The 18,115-nt window shown below is 40.4% G+C and overlaps 1 protein-coding gene across 3 annotated transcripts in view; it reads right to left on the reverse strand.

The window, feature by feature from the left end:
* NF1 (neurofibromin 1) overlaps positions 1-18,115 on the reverse strand; it is a 169,183-nt gene that overhangs the window by 70,873 nt on the left and 80,195 nt on the right. The window lies entirely within an intron of this gene.

Here is an 18,115-nt window from a genome sequence, read left to right on the forward strand (position 1 = left end):
GCTTCTCTAAAAAAATTGCCCAAAAAGGAACTAAGTAAATTGGTTAAACTGAGTAAATAGAAGTCAAGTTTTCCAAAGTGCAAAATTTTTTGCCTTGTCTGCTAAATGTGATTAAGGAATCATAGCTGATGGGTTCAAGCAAGTTTATTGCTCCCTTTGCTTTATTCAGATAAACGAGAACAGTTTATCAGGAGAGCAGTGAGCTAGATCAGTCTGCTGTTTACCAGAAAAACAAAAAGTTTTTAACTTGTGATATTTCTTCCACACACCCCCCCCCCCCGAAATAGAAACAAGATGCCATTCAAATCACACCTGGCTGTCCTTGTTCTCGGGCTATGTGAGCTCCATTTAATTGGCAGTGTAAACAATGACAAGATTGCCCTCATTATCCAGACCAACAACAAGGATAAGGCAGTCCCCACCACTGGCGATAAGACCACCCAGGACAAGACTGCCCCGCACAGCCAGCCCACCTCCATCACCCAGCTGACCAGCAAGGACAAATCCCAGACCCCAATCACCACCCACCCCACCAGCAACGACAAAGACAAGACACTCTCCACCACCCACGCCACCAGCAACGACAAAGATAACACAGTCTCCACCACCCACGCCACCAGCAACGACAAAGATAACACAGTCTCCACCACCTACGCCACCAGCAACGACAAAGACAAGACAGCGTTCACCAGCAACGACAAAGACAAGACAGTCTTCACCACCCAGCCCAACACGGACAATGCTCGATCAACCACAAAACTTCCAAAGAAGTTGACATGGAAAAGTGATACAACTTCTCATCCTGGAGGCTCAGCTGCTACAATCCCTTCAATGTTTACTATTGCATCACTGATATGTGTTCTTTTGCTGTAGATTTAATGCCCCTCTTCTACTTTTCCACACGTAAATCACTGATACCAATGTCATTACGCTAAGAAGTCAACTCTTCTTGGCACCACTTTCCCAAGTGGGGTGCATTTTCATTCTTTCAGTGGGCTCTGCAACCTTTTCAGATTAATTCTTAAATTATGTGATATTATGCCGTATGCAACTCTTTGTTAAGGTGTTTTCCTAGCCACTCCAGTTCTGTTGTCACCCCACTGTCAGCTTCATTACCCACCAGTGTTTAGTTTATCACTATCCTCAGCATGCTATGTAGGTACCAAGATTTTCCTAGACTATGACTATTAAAGCTGTGGGATTCTCAGGGAGTTGGGTTATGGGGTATTTGCTCCGTATATGTGGTTTTCTGCTTTTAACCCAAGCCATGTGGAGTGAGCTGTGATAATAGGGTGACGGGTTCTATATAAATATAAAGCAGCATTTACAATGGTAGGTACTAATTCTACAAATGAACTAACAGGACAAAGGAGAGGAAAGGTAAATTTTCTTGGATTCATGCTCGGGTACTAGCTGGAGTGTGCCAGCATTCAGCATGCTTTCTTGGCAAACAAGAGAAAAACCTGTCTCTCTCTCGAAAGGCTTTTCACATCTGACAAGTCAGTTTATTTACTTGTATTAAACATAACCATTCAAAGTGAATCTGTTCACATCTGTACTCAAATATTCGGGACTGAGTAATTAAGATACTCTAAAATGAAGCCTTAATGAAAAGGCAGTACAACAAATACACTAGCTATGCCTTGTAAAAGTGCTAAGATTCTTGTATTAAGGAAAGACATGCCAATTTAAAATCCCTTGCAGTTCTATTTAGCAGTCAAGCTTTTAAAAAAATTCTATAAAAATGTTTTAAGGTACAATTTTTTAAGTTGTTTCTTGGCCATATTGCTATGTCACAATTAAAATATGCCTCTATTCTGCAGTTAAAATAAAACAGTTTTTTTTCATATAATCAAACAGCCAAAAACCTACATAGCTGGTCTTTGCACAATTTTTGGTTTTAAACTTTACATTTTTCAATATTGTAAGCACTCTCAATTACATATTTTCTGAAAAGTTTGTTCTCCCATATTAGTTCTCCCAAGCATCAATCAAAGCAGCACTTTGGTCATCAAAATCCTCTCATTTTCTTACCAAGCTCACCTTTTTTCCATTCCTGTCTAGAGAGAATAGAATTGTACATGCTTCCACTTGATCATGTACAGCCTTCTTTGTAACCCATGGATGGGTTCTTCCTTCTTCATTGCTGCTCAGCAAGAAGTGTGTGTGCGGGGGGGAACCATGTAATCAACCTAACGAGACTCAAAATGCTCAGCTTTCTAAGTGTCACCCTTTAATAGTCCAGTTCTTAGTTTTTGAAAATTCTCATCATATGTAGAACTGTTCATACACTACAACTGCCACAGACAAACACGACAAAAACTGGTCCAAAGTCAAGAAAGAGGATCAACAATGTCAATGCCAGTTCCCATGAACAAAACCAGTTCCCATGAATACAATGCCAACTCTCAAATACGCAGCTGAGCTCCAACCAAGGCAGCCTTTTAAGACTCCATAATTGTTAAAACATAACCTCTAGCTCAGACACACACAGATGGAGAACCCACGGAAAGTTTCAAGGTGCCTATTTGTTGGGTTGTGGGAAAGGTGGTAAGAGTTGGGAGTCTTTCGTGGAGGAGAGGTCAGAAATGGGTGCAAGTCTTGGGAAGGAAGAAACTTATTCTTAAAGAAGTGAGGGCACACAAAAAGGTTCAGTTAAACAATAAAACCTGTGTCTCTATCCATCACCATTTTATTGGAGCACACCACAGAATAAAGCACACAGAAAGAACTGTATTTCCTCTAGTCTACAGGAACTAGATTTGTGAATTTTATTTTTATTGGTGTTATTGTGGGAAGGCTGAGCTGAAGAAGTGGGCTTTGTGTAGTCCTCTGAAGGAACTGAGGTTTGTGGTCATCCTGACCTCTTGACACAGAATGTGTGACAAAAAACCAAGAAAGCTCTGTCTATTAAACAAATCACATGGGGCTGACAGTTCCACTATACTTGTACAATGGAGCTGACACAGGAAGTCATTACCATGAGAGATCAGGTGGTTCCTCAGATAACTTGGGCCAGTCTTGCATACAAAATTAGAAAGGACAACTGAAATTTTCAATATGACCTCGTATTCAATATCAGAGCTCTCCTCCAATACTTTACCGTTCCTATTTGTACCTTGATCTTTGGCTCCCATTAGCATCCTTATAGAAAAGAAGCACAATATAAGAAAAGATCATTGTCCATTTTTGCAATCTCACTTTGTATTTAATAGCCAGTTTTATTCACTAAAGAGCAAACAAAACAAAATCTAGATAATTACAGAGTTGTTTCTTGATTTTCAATCTACTGGCCAAAGGAAGGACAGCAGCCAGTTTTAGAAAAATAAGTCTAAGCTTTCACTTAAACTCTGACTCACAATGTTTCAGCTGACCAGTTTTGAAAAGGATCCAGTCATGATAGTGACTGTCCTTCCAATCCTTTCCCACTATGGCCTTCTGAATAGGCTCCATCCCTCTCTAAGATATGCCTCACTGAACATTTTAAGAGTCATCCACAACTACATGAAAGGTCACAATATTTCATCCTGTCCCTCCAATTTTACGAGCATTTTTATTTATAAAATGTCCCTTCTGGAAATACAGCATTTGATACAGTACACAAACAGGGATAGTACAGATCTGGGAGGAAAGGTATCTTACAACTTCTCCTCTCTCCTTACTCTCTCCTTCCATTAGACAAAGAGAGAACTCATAGTGCAGTTTAAGAATATAGCAAGCTAAATAGACAGGCCTTGCACTTAGCCAGGAAGGCAAGTACTTGTTCCACCGTTAAATCAACAGAGTGAGTCAGAACTGAGCACCCTGAACAATACCCTTCTATAAGCCCTCTTGTTTTAAATCTAGTATTTATTATTAACTCAAACACCTCAGCTGACCTCAACTGCCATGGCGAGGTCAGGGGTTCTCAGATACCCAGAGCCTCAGCCATATATTATTGACTCTCAAAACCAACATCCTACTGAGCAGAGAAAATACTTTTCACTCATAATTCCATCTCTCAATCTTTTGATGATTGTATCCAAAAAGAAATACTCCCAACAATCTCTAAAATAGACGGCAAATGAACATGAGTGGTAGCGAGGCACGAGGGAGCGTCATGTTGCACTTTATTTGCCACTGCTCATGGTTTGCTCTCATGTATGGTGGAAGACTTCAGAGATATGGCTTGGAGTGCAGTGCTCCTAGCTATTAAGCAATAAAGGTTGTAGGCCTTGCTGAAGCCTTAGGCATAGCTGCCAGGGTGAACCAAAGTAGGCCTGACCTTAGCAGAATAGTAACATGCCAGGTATTAGCTAACCAAGTAAGCACATTCCTGGCCTGAGAGGATGGAACAAAAACACCCAGAGCGCGCAGGTAACTACATACAGATTGTACAGGAACACATTGATGCCCCCGTAAGAGAAGGATGGAATGACAGGATAATAGATGAGGATGTTTTGTTTGGAACACATTGATGCCCCCGTAAGAGAAGGATGAAATGACAGGATAATAATGAACAGCATATAAAATGTAATATGTAACTTATTTGTATCAATGGATAGAAGGAGTGTGGAGGGAGGGGCATCTTTGTACTGGCCTAGGGATAACATGATGTTATGTTAGCTGAGCTGGCACCTTATTGTGGGCATACATGGGTTAGGGTACCCGTAGTTCCCATGAGGCACTAGTGCTGTGTTTTGTTGACAATGAACCTGGCCGAGCGCCTTCGCCACTGAATTGAGCCTGTGGTCTTTCAGCAGACTTCGACGTTACTCATACAGAATTAACGGGCTGCACTCTCTGCTAGTTCAGCTAACACTGGCGTTCCAAGAACAGTAGCACAAGCAGCATTAACATCACAGCACTAGCACAAGAACAACAGAGACAAAACTATAAAAACAAAACTGATATTTCTACTTTGCTAAAGCTAAATTAAAAGATCACCAGAGAGCCTACGAATGAAGAGAGCATACAAAGTCAAACTGAAATGGAGATTACTAAAGTAAGAGATTGGCAGAAGAAAATATAACAATACACAGAAAAAGAGATAACGGGGGTGGTGGGTTATCAAAATTACCTTTGAGTACCGGGCATTAAAAAAGGAACAGCAATCTCAGTGATGGGTGCAGAAAGACAAGGACAAGTAAATAAGATCTGACATGATAGTCACCAAGTGTTTCAACAGTTGTCACTTTAGATGGCTCCTTTAATTAGAGGAACTAGTGGTCATCCCAACCCCCTGGAGGAAGAGAACTTGTGGGCCAGAAGCCGAGAAACCTCTGTCTCTTACAAGTAGAAAGCCAGTCCTGAGGCTGACAGTTCCACTGATCCAGTGGAACGGAGCTGTTACGGGAGGTTTTGATCATGAGGGGTGAATGGTTCCTCAGAAAACATGGGAGAGTCCCACATACCATTTTGAAGAGGTGGCTTAAGGACAGTGGGACCAGAGTTTGCTGTGTGATGCAGGAACCCAGATAGACAGTTGTCACTTCCCCCAGTTAGTTGTACGCCTTGGAAAGTACTGAAGACTAATCTGTTACTAACAAAGCTTTGGACTGAGACCTCCTAACAACTGAAAAGTATAAGAGGGGAGATGTGGAAAAGAATACTGTGCTAAAAATGATCCTAAATAGCTAGAACGGCAAGTATGGATTACTAGGAAGAGAATGAGCACTTGCTCTGGTGAGGAGGTGGGTACATTGCTCAGAGTTTGGGAAGGATGGGTTAAGCTATTTTACACAGTATTTTCTGGGAAAATAAACTTAAGGTCAATAAAACTCTATAGGGCAAAGTGACAGTGTTTAAAACCACATGCCAAAATGTTTTTCCTGTTTGATGGATGCTGGACCCTGCCATCAACAATTTCACAGATTAAGGAATCTCCTTAACAGCCACCGAAGCAATATAATATTTGGATGCCAAAATTTTGTACCCATCAAGAAATGCTAGAAAATCTTCACCCAAAAACATGGCATTATTGTGCAAGGAGTCTGATTCTGGTTCAGTTAGATAGGAATAACTTATTGCAATCACTGTATCATAAAACAGCCAATCAGTTTCTGCAAGATGTTCCGTATCAAGCTCACCATGGACAAAACCTTGTCTTTACAGTGTGTGTCTTCCAGGTGAGGACTGAGGGACGTTGAATGGTATGTGGGAAAATCTGCCATTTGTACTCCAGTGGTTCTGTGGAGGAATTTAATCTCCAGGGTTGTCAGCCTACTGGCACCTTTTCCAGGACCACTACATTTAAAAAAAATCTTAATCTCCTGGTAAAACTTGTGTATGTTTCCCCAATGAACATTAGAAGAAAAGAGCTGGATATATTAAAACCTGCATTTTGTCTGATTTATTACTTGGATATTAGTAGGAAGTTCTGAAATATGAACATACTGGCTTGCTTAAGGGAAGGAATAGTAAGTAGAGTTAAATAATTCTGTCTTTATTTTTTTCTTCCAGAGTTGTCTTAGTTCAATGAGTGCTCAACTACTAGTAAACTCCCAATTAAAAAAAAAAAAATCCTGACTGTAGTGTTTTCTACTTAGCTTTATGAGTTCACCTTTTTCAACTTTTATGTAGGAATATATTAAGATTAAAGTTTATACACCTGACCTTAGGATCCGTTAAAAATGTGTTGACTGCCTGACAGGCAAATACTCCCCCCTGTGGGCATGTTATGAAACCCAGTTTATACATTAATTCAGCAGCGCATAGAACAATGACAATACAACTGTGCAACTATTGCTGCACTACAAATGGCTGTGGGTACACATTACATGAACAGCTCCCTGCAGTTCCTTGGGCTTTTCTTGGCTCATCACTGACTTGTTCAGACTTGATGGTGCTTCAGATTTATGGTAAATCACAGCTTCAGATTTCTAGCAAAGTCACAGTGAAACACAGGTGGCATAGCTGCAGGACTACATTCACTGCCACCTAAGGGGAGCTGCACATATACATCACTGATTCATAATGTTGCATAGCAACTTTTAGTAATCCAAAGATTACTATGTGCTTTACAAAGGTGCACATTCTCCCTAATTTTCAGATAGGGAAGCACAAAAGGTTGAATGCCTTTCAAGTCAGAAATAGAATCCAGGCCTTCTGACAGTTTCTCGCACTATCCGCTGGACAACACATTTCAAATAATTAACTTACTACTGTTCCTGGTAATTTGTTCAAGTCAATATGGAAAATGCATTTCAAACGGTATTCAGTTTGTTCACTTAGCAGTGAAATCTTAAGATATTCAACGTGTAAGGGCACAGGGTGCAATCTTGTGAGATGTTGCAGGCAAGCAGTAACGCATTAAAGAAATATTCTCTACTCCTACTGAAGTTTGGGGTCCTCCAAATATCCCACTAAGTGTTCTACACCTTGAAGGATTGAGCCCCATAATGAATATCCATTAGCACACTGAATGACTTGAAGTTTCTCAGTTGCAGTACTCCTCAACTTTGTAAAATTCAACAAATGGAAACCACAGTTACCAAACAAGCAACTAAACTCAAGTGTTTCTTGGTACACCACAATGCAACCTTTTACTTTGACAACCAGTTTGCATGCAGCCCCCGGACTGCGACCATCTCTTTCAACTTCAGATAATATTTGTTCACCCCAAACAAATGCTCAAAAGCAAAAATGGGACTTAATTGCTAAAAGCTAATGATGAAAACAAGTACAGTAGCTGATTTTGGTGACAGACTGCATATTTTAAGTAGCAGCTCAGCTACTTCACTTATCAAGTTCTTTCAGTACTCTTGGATGCATATCATGCAGTCCAGGTGACCTGCTGATCAATTTGCTCAGCCACTCCTTTTTTGAGATACCTCAAGTCTGACAATATCCCAGTTTTATTACCAGATAAAAAAACACAGTACATATGGGATAGGTATCTCTCCAACAGAAAGTTAACCCAAGAAGCGTTTGCTAAGGATGCCTTACAAATATAGATTTAAACAGGTATTTGGGGTCCCTGGTGAAGAGACATTTTAAAACAACTATTTAACTCTTAAATTCTCCCCTTCTGCCTCCTCTCTGTAGGGATGCCTCATGGAATTTATTTTCTTTTAAAGGGAGTGACACTTTGGGCCTAAACATGCCGATGGTATCCCTTCAGCACCATACCTCTCAAAATGCAATGGAAGAGTGCATCACACACTGATTATTTTCCCTCTAACTGCCTGCATTCCAATGGAACATAGCTGCCCATCACTCATCAGTCAGCCAGGAAAGGGTTAAGATGATTTTAATTGCTACACTAAGTAAAACCACTAGGATGCTTAAGTGTCCAATAGCTCCATCTATTCAAAAGAAGTTGAACATCTCAGCACCAAATCTCTCAATGTTTGGTAACAGACTTGAACAGCAGTGTACTATGTGCCTAGAAAACCTCCATCATGAAGGCATTTTTAAGCCTGAATGGTTATGCTATTTAATCTTTCCCCAGAATTATAACATTACTTTTATGTAATGAATTAATTGTAGACACCTTTGCTTCAGTGCTTTCAGAGTACACCACAAGATAAAGTGCTGGTAAATGTTATGCATAGGTATACCTCCCCCCCATTATTTCCAGGAATGAAAGAACTCTTCTCTTCAAACGATAAGGCTTTTTCATACATTACTAATGAGGAATACACATACGTGTCAAATCATTTTACAGAAGACATACTGTATATGCTGGAGCTGGATCTGTTCCTTTGCACAGTTATAGCCCAGACAGCATGAACTTTGTCAGATGGATTATCTATCCATGGCATTTGCACGCCCAATTTCCTGCTTGAAGTGGATGAGCAGCTAACTTATGAATTTTATTTTCCTTGACATGAAATGAGGCAGTTTGTGCTGGGGAAAAAAATGGAAGAAAGATGTGGCAAACAAACAGCCTTTTATTGCTGGTTGAAACCAGGTGTGTTTAATAAGACATCAGAGGTATGAACTTAAGACCAGGCCCTGTCTTCTGATGTAAATGGAGGGGGCTGAAACACAATGGCTCCCACATCGAAGGAAAAAGGTAAAAGAAGAAATGGAGGAAACTGAGACTGCAACGTTTTTTTTTCCCTCCCCCTCTAGCCCTATTCCCGTTCCCTGTAAGCTCCTCTCTCCCGTGAACTGTTCTGTAGGTTGGGGGGCGGGAGGGGGGAGGGTCTATCTGAAATCTTATTCTGCCGAAAGCAGAAAAGGTTAAAAATATCTGGCAGTTCAACTATGAATGAAGAGATCAGTTCTATCAAGAAGCTTTCCTACTATCCCAGTAGTGCTGGACTATTTATGAACACGATATTCCATTTGAACCCCACAACTTCTGGAGTTATATCCTGGGCAATTAGCTACACTCCAAAAAATGTTCTCAAAATTGTTTTTATCCACTTTACTGGCCCTCTCTCTTTAGAACTAGGGTAAAATACTCTTCACTGCAGACAAAACATCTTTCCTTTACTGTACCTTATAAGTTGGGGACCTTCTGAGGTGCAGCGAAGAGCCAGGACAGGTAAGGACTAGCCTGCCTTAGACCAGTAGCACCGCTGACTGGACTTTTAACAGCCTGGTGGACGGTGCTGACCAAAGCCTCCAGGGTCCCTTTTTGACCAGGTGATCCAGTCGAAAACCGAACACTTGGTCACCTACAGTGTTCCTGCAAACGTTTTCTTTAAATTCTGATTCATTCTGAAGGAAAAAGTATGTTCTAAAGTATATTTGTATAAACCCCAGGGATAAGTCATTTCTGGCAGGGATGAATGGGTATCACTCAGAGAGGAGGGAAAACTATCAGAGGAAAAAGTAGTGACTCCAGCTCACCCTTCAAAATGGTGGTGGAACTGTAACATGGAATCCTAAGAGTACATTCCAACACACCACTGACTACTCCTCTTTTCACAGGACAAACATAAGACTTTTTTTCAAATAGGCACCAAAATTAAGCAGATTTAAGTCTCATATTGGATTGCCAAATTACTAGTTTTCTGGGAATCATGTATTAACCTTTTGGGAAGAATTTTGAGGTCTATGGCAGACTCTACCCAAAATGTTGGCTATTAAAAATGTCCTTGAACAAATGGTAACCCGGAGAACTCACCAGCATGCATTTCCATGCCTGACTTGTATGCAATGGTCTCTCCCATTGAAGATTTGCAGCTAGTTTGATGAAACAACAAGCTACCAAATTCTTTAAAACTCCACTGAATTTAGCACTACACACGTATTTTAACATCTAGTCTTCACACAATGTTTCACTGATTTAGCTACAAGTAAGTTTAACAAATCTATTTGGTCAAAATGGATGCAAAACCCTGTATGGACATTCCTAATTCTATTTATTCCTGGCTTATATCAATTTAGCTTACATCTGCCTAGAATCAAAGTAAGCTAAATCAATATAAAACAGGCATAAACTGAGTTAAGAATATCCACACAGGATTTTGCATCTGTTTAACTAAATTAGTTAGTTAACTCCTAACTAGAGTTCAAGATGTGTGGTCCCTATCTGTATTCCACTGTGGGTACACCATGCACTCCATATGACTGAGAACCAAGCTTTCTAGCAAGTAGTGTCCATTAGTCTGCTCTCATGAAGTTGCTTTCCTTGAATGTGTACCAAAGTTCCACCTCTTACCCAAAATCAAGGACAATCTGAAGCAGAGGGGAAGGAAGGTGGGTAGTGGAATACAAATAGGAACCACACATCTCAAACAACTCCAGTTAAAAAGGGTAAGTACTTCCCTCTCCTTTTTGAGTGATGGTCCCTATGTGTATTCCACTATAGGTGGCTGAAAAGCAGTAGTCAGAGAAGAGGAGGGTGCGAGGATGTAGGTGGTATGGCTACTTGTAGAACTGCCATCAAAAAGTCAAAGGGGACTTCTAGCATCTCTGGGAGTCTCTGTGAATATGGAGGAGATGGAGCAGCAATGAGACCAATGTTATAATTTCTGCACATGTACCTCTGAGAAACCAGTTCTCTAGACAGAAGAAAAGAGTGGAATTGTCCCATCCGTGGTGTGCTGCTACTATGGAAAATACTTTTATGAAGACTCTGGGTGCAGTTGCAAGGCTGAATGGGAGTACTCTGTATTGCTAGGGGTCATGGCCTGCCACAAATCTGAAAAAACTTCTGTGGGAAGGCCGAATATTGATGCAAAAGAAACCATCTTTCATATTGAGAGCTGTTAACCATGTCTTTTTCTAGGGATAGTATTATCAATGCCAATGTAACCAGGTGGAATTTTATCTTACAAGTAAAGACACAGTCATCAGAGGCTGAGGATGGGTCTCAATCCTCCTGGCTTTCTGGGGACTACAAACTATCTGGAGTAAAACTCTTTTCCTTGATGTTGAAGGGATATATGCTCTATTGTTCCCCATTGTAGGAGGGATTTCATCTCCTGAAAGAGGATCTCCTCATGAAAGTGTCCCTGAAGAGGGACAGGGAAGGGGTGTATTTGGAACGGATGACATCCAACACCCATCTGTCTCTTATTGCCCTCCAGTTGTGGGGAAAATGTGCTACATGTGCATCAAAGTAGATTTCAGGTGAAGGTGACATCAATACTGGTTCGCAGCTCTTGAGCATCCCATCAAAAGTATATTTTGGTTGGGGGAGAGGTTGGGTAGCTGTGGTAGGGGTGGATGGGACAGAGTGTCTCTATTTTTACACCCTCAACCGTTTGCTTCAGGGTTGGTCTATATATGCCCAGGGAGTGGAGAGCTGCCTTTGAGTCAGTCAGTGAATGCAAAGACTGGTCTGTCTTCTGGTGGAAAAGATTGTTTTCATCAAAGTGCAAGTCCAGCACAGTGCTCTGTACCTCCCTGGGGAGTCCTGAAGTGTAGCCAAGATTCCTGGTATGTCATTATAGTTGTCGCCATGAATCTCAAAGCAGTATCAACAGAGTCGACTGCAACTTGTAGCAAGGTTCTTGCCACTAATCTGTCTTCATCAATAGGGCTTGAAATTGGGCCCTATCCTCCTGGGGTAACTTATCTTTGAGGTCAAAACTTAGAATAATTAAAAAAACATTTTGCCAGGAGGGCCTGATAGTTGGAGATTCTCAACTGAAGGTTGGTGGAAGTAAACATCTTTTCCCCCTTGAGGCCTAAACATTTGGACCCTTCGCCAGCGGATGTGGCCCTTGGTTTTGCATCTTTTGTGGGTGCTTGGATGACTAGGGAGCTCAGGTCAGGGTGGGAGGGGAAAAAAAACCCCTCTGCTCCCTTAACCAGGACAAAGGGGATAGGGGCTCTCTTAGCTGTACTCTTAAGGGTAGAGGCACAAATGGCTGGCACGTACTATACCATTCTTGCCAGTTCCAATATGGCGTTGTCTGGGAATACTAGTCTGCTAGCTCCCATAGGCTGTCTAAGGATGTCTAAGAGCTTGTGATGCGAGTCCTGCACCTCCTTTAAGGGGATCTAGAGCTCTTCTACTATTCTCTGCAGTAGCTCCTGGTACTGTATGTGGCCATCGGGTGGCGAAGCTGAGGCTGGAGCAATCTTCTCATTAGGCAACGAAGATGAACTACTAGTTGGTACTAGCGGTTCCAGTTAGTCTTTCTCCTCCTCCATAGTTCAGGTGGCTTCGATTGGTCTCTTGGGGAAGAAGGGTGGGTAGGATTCCCTATGGGATCAATGGACTCTGGGTCTCATGGTCCCCAATAAGGCCAATATGAAGGATCAAAAATAAGTTGTGGTGGTCCCCAAGGCATTGGGTAGCATCAATCCTGAGAGTGGGGATCCCCTCCCACTTGAATGGATGAGGCTGGAAGCAGGAGACTCTCAAACTTCTATCTGGACTGAACTCCCTCAGTGGTGGAGGAGATGACTCCACTGAAATGTCTGACTCTCTGGAAAATGAGAAGGTCAGGTCAGGTCCAGTTCCATCAGTGGTGCAAGTCAGTACCAGTGTCAGGAAACCATGGTTAGTGGGTGGAATGGGAGATGAGCTTTTCCTTGGTGTTAGATTCTCTCTCATTAGGGTTGATCCCAACAACAAGGGGGACTGCAAGATCAGGAGGATGAAGATATCCCCTGGTGTGGTGTAGGATGCTGGAGCCTTAGAAGGCTGTCTCTCTTTGCTTTGTGCCACTGGAGTTGGTATAAAAACACTTGGTAGTCAGTAGTTCCTTCTGGGCTTGCCACAGTACCACCAGTGATGGAGCCTCCAACCCCTGGTTACCGTCAATACCACTGGTTCACGACCCTTTAGCTCCCTATGCTTTGTTTTAGTTAGTACCGAGGTCAGTGTTGTAGGATCCTTCCTCTTCCCAAGCCTCATGACCATGATCAAAAGGCACAGAAGACCCAAGTCCCTGTGTCCTGGATGCAAAGATTTGCCCAGCTTGGACAGGATCTCTTCTCTTAGAAGATCTAGGAGGGGATCAGCTCTTATTTAGGAGAATACCTCTTACTCTCATAAGAGGGCCCAGACAAAGCGTCTTTCGCTCTAGTCGCTCTCGCATGATACATTGAGCTAGGAAGCATGCGCCTCAATGTCTCAGACAGATGTGCAGAGGGGTTTCCTGGATCCAACTGAGGTCTCATGGCACGTTCCATTAGGTACTTCTGAAGTCAGAGTTCTCATACCTGCCATGTTCGGTTGGGAAAGGAGCCATGAATATTGCATATAGCAGAGGTATGAGCTTATCTAAGGTAGCAGAGACAGCACTGGTGGCTGTCGCTGACCGAAAAGGAGCAGGGGAAAGAGACAATTCTTAAAGCCCAGGCGCCTGGGTATAATCTAAGTCCCAAGACAAGGAATCAGAAGATTCCCCAGAGTGGAGATTCTAACTAACTACTAATCTAACTATGAAAACTATTAACAACTAACATAAAATTTGCAAATATTTATAGGAAAGAATATCAAAGAGGATCAGTTCCTGACACTGGAGGATTCCAACTCAGGCCATGTAGCGGTAAGAAGAAACTGGAGTGGTGTCAGTCTGCACCACCCCTTGTATACCTCAGTACGGAACACAAGGAGAGCAACTGCAGTGGTGCAGACCAACGGACAATACTTGCCAGAATTCTCCAGTCTCCACTGCATGCAGTGCATATGAACCCACAGGGGAATATACATAGGGACCAGCATGCAAAAAAAGAACACGTCTTTAACAAAACTGCTGCAACTTTGAGTGTAGACAGGGCCTCAGGATTCTGTTGGAAGAAATGAAAGTGAAGTAATTGTAAATAAATGGCACACTGTATTAAGACTTGTAGGCTCGTTTCACTATCTGAGTGCTGTGCTCACTTTACCTTAATTACTTTAAGCTTTTAAGGAAGAGTTGTTTTTCCAGTTATCAGTGTAACCACAATGCTCAGACAAACCTGAGTTTCAATTTGAGTCCTCCGAGTATAGAATTACTCATTCAACAGTAAGGCACTTCAGCAAAGGCACACTATGTACAAAGAAGCTACACAGTGTTACTAAGGAAACTAAAAATTAGTTGCATAAGCTATAATCTTCAATTATTTTAATATTAGTTCAATAATATTTGAATAAAAATCAATAAAGCTAAAAAATGGCCATGTATTCATATGCCACCCATTTTAAATAACTTGAAATTTAATCTCATGTCTCCATTATGAAATACGTGAAACACCTCAACTATGCTGAACTATTTAATGCAGGTTAGTTACCATAAGAGCATACACAGTTTATTAGTTGCTCATTTTCACAATTGATTTTTACAAGGTTACTCAATAGTCACACTTCGTATACAGCCATTCATACCACTAGCTGACTTTTCAATTCAGACACTGAAAAGGCTTATTTCAGCCATTCTCTCAGCCAAAATGATGACCATTCATTAGTCCTCAAAGAGCTAGATTGTGTCTCAAAAAAACCTTAGACAGCAGAAAAATGTGGCATTTCTGCTAAAAGGGGTAAGCAGGGTAGAGACTCAATAGCACTATTCATCCTGTTCCCTCCAACTCCATGAAAACCCCTTGTATGGTAGTGAGTAGTATAGCTGGGCTGAGGGCGGGTGGAGTGATGGGAAGGCAATTCTCAGCATCATCCCCTTCAAGCCTCGGGTTTTCCTTGCATAAGCTAATGCTGACTTTTTTTTTGTTTGTTTTTTTTAAGCATTTTCTCATGTGGTTTCCCTCTCAGCACTATAGGCCTCACACCAGGAGAAAGATGAGGAGCTCAATTTCACGAGAGGCTCTCTATGCTGCTTAGGCAGCATTCCCTAACTCAGGTCATGCCAAGAGGATTCCTATACATACAACTGGCCTAAAGTAACTATCTAGTTGTACCAAATGGCCTGTGTGAAGTAATTTTAAAATGTGAAATGCAATATAAGTGCAAAGTGTTCTTAAAATAATGTTGACTTTTTAATCATGCAGTTGTAACAGGTCACACATTTTCATTTCTTAAGTGGCTGCCCCAATGGATTTCTTGCACTGAAAACGTCTTCCTAAATCTATAAAAACAACGAGGAGTCCGGTGGCACTTAAAGACTAACATTTATTTGGGCATGGATCTGAAGAAGTGGGGTTTTTTACCCAAGAATGCTTATGCCTAAATAAATCTGTTAGTCTTTAAGATGCCACTGGATTCCTCGTTGTTTTTGTGGATACAGACTAACACGGCTACCCTTCTGATGCTTCCTAAATCTAGAAGTCTTTTAGTTATGAAAGTAATTTAGTTGGAAGTTTTCAGCCGTTTAGTACTTCACAGACATTTTAATAGTATGTAGCATGCATTTTCCCTTAAGTGATGGGGGGAGGGTTGTGTTTATTTATGAACTCTAATACTGTACAGTATTCCAGAATGAGGAAAAAGCCTCAAAATTTATTTTACTTCCTTCATTGATGTTGGGTAGAATTTTCGTTATGTTTATGTTTGTTGCTCTGGAAATTAGAGTCTCAAATGCAAAGATTGGAGCCAACCACTTGTTAGCTCTTCTGACGACATCTTCAGGAATTTATACATAAATGCAGAAACCAGTTGTAAATTTAGAGGCTGCGCTCAGAGGGGTTCTTCAGAAGCTGTTATCTACTTTCACCATAAGAAACGAATTGGAGTAAGGTATGGATTATTATCTTGTGGTAAAATTGACTAAACATCTACAATAGGTAGGTAGCTTACTGTTGGAATTTTACACTGGTACCTACAAGATGAGAATAAATAATTTTATCTTGGAAACAAAGACAAAAAATATTGTCATAGTACAAGTGTTATAGATTCTGTTTCTTGGTAAAATACTTCATTCTACTTTGCATCACTGCATGTTTAATGCAAGGGAAATTATACAAAGTGTACAGTTAAGAATGATGAAAAATGATAAAACGAAGAAGTAACTTGGGGATATTTACTGATTCCACTGAAAAATAATCTAATAGTTAACATGACAGAACAGCTTTTTTCTTTTAAAGATGTATACTTCATATTAGCAAAACTCAAGAATGCCAGACCACGTGAAAATACTAACTATGTGAAATGTTTAATACAGACAGAAGATGCTGTTGAAATTGTGCTGCGTAGTCCTGCCTCTCATGTTTTTAAATGAGGTTCATTTAGTCACTCCAGCAAACACAACAGCAGCGACGACCATGACTCCTAGCTCTTCTGCACCAAAGATGACGGCCAACACTAAACCTATTAATGGAACCAGCATTCAACCAAATAATGGAACAGTCACTAATAGCGCAGGCACAAGGCAGCATGGAGGCTCAGTAGCTACAACCTTAACTCTCATGACTATTGCATCTTTTACTACGTCCATCATTCGGTTGTGAATGTAACTGCTTGCTTAATTGTTGTAAAAATAGCGTTCATTACTTCCTAATCACTGGTAGTACGATCAAGTTCTGGAGTCCAAATTCTCTATGAATCACCATTCTGACTTCAATTAACCTCTATCATTTCAACATGTTCTTCACTATTCTGAGAGTTTTAATATTGTGGATCAGAAGCAGTACTATACTTATGGTTGCTAAATTAATGACCATGTTTGAATAAGTACTCTCAATTTGTAAAGTTATTAAATTTCTCGAAATATTATCAAAAAGTGTCCAAGCATTTTATATTAAAAAAATGTAGAAAACTGTACGACTTTTTCCACTCTAACAAATTGTAACAAGCTGATGGTCAAATAGAGCCCATACTCCAAATGTATTACAAATATTGGTAAGTTATGGAAATTAGTCTTATTACACTTGTTTTACCAAGCTACATTTTATGTATTAAAATAAGTATACGTACCCCCCACAAAAGCCAAATTATGCAGATATGACCCTATTTCCTATGTATCAATCCTCATGTGTCCCATGTGCACAATTCTAATAGAGTAACCAAAAGTTTTGGCCTAAAACTCAGATAACCATAAAAAGAGGTCATGTTCTCTTTGCAATTGTCTGATTGTTCTCCTGCAAGACACACTGATATCTCAAATCCTTATATGTTCCACTTGTCATTCACGCTATGGTTTTTTGTTTGTCAAGATCAAGACTTCAACTTTATTTGGTTTGCATTTTTGTTGATGTTTAACTTAAAGCGTAATCCTTTGTCAACAATAAGTAATACTACTTAGTTATGCGAACTATGTTAAACTGCAATCATTTCACTACTATTAGTAAAATTGATGTAAAAATTAAAAAAGATTACAGTGAAATACTTGCCTTGGTAATCTGAAAAGAATAATCCTGTGTCAGATATATTTCTTGAAACCTTCAACATTAGTGTAGCAAAAATCATCCATTATTTTAGTGAATTGTTCTAGTATGGTGAAAGACCAAAGTTAAAATATCCACAGTGCTGGGTTCTAATATTAAATAGTTTGCAAAAATTGTAGTCTATTCTACTCTACTTAAACTGATTTTCTCCCCATTTCTTTAATCAGACTTCTGCATACATCATATGCACCACCCCATGTCATATGAAAATTTTCAAAAGTACCCAAGTGATTTATAAGCCCAAGTTCCATTTTCAAAAACAATTTAAGCATCTGGGAGCATAAGTCCCAGGGACTTTCAATGAGACTTAGGACCTACGTGCCTAAATCACTACTGAAAATAGGATTTAAGTATTTTTCAAATTTTTATTCCATGACATATTTTGCCACCTCATTTTGCATTTAATTCCCAATTTTTCTTCTGCAATAAATTCTGAAGAGAAGGAAGTTATTGATATGACTTA

The sequence above is a fragment of the Trachemys scripta genome, chromosome 18 (assembly GCF_013100865.1).
Source record: "Trachemys scripta elegans isolate TJP31775 chromosome 18, CAS_Tse_1.0, whole genome shotgun sequence".
NCBI lineage: Eukaryota > Metazoa > Chordata > Testudines > Emydidae > Trachemys > Trachemys scripta.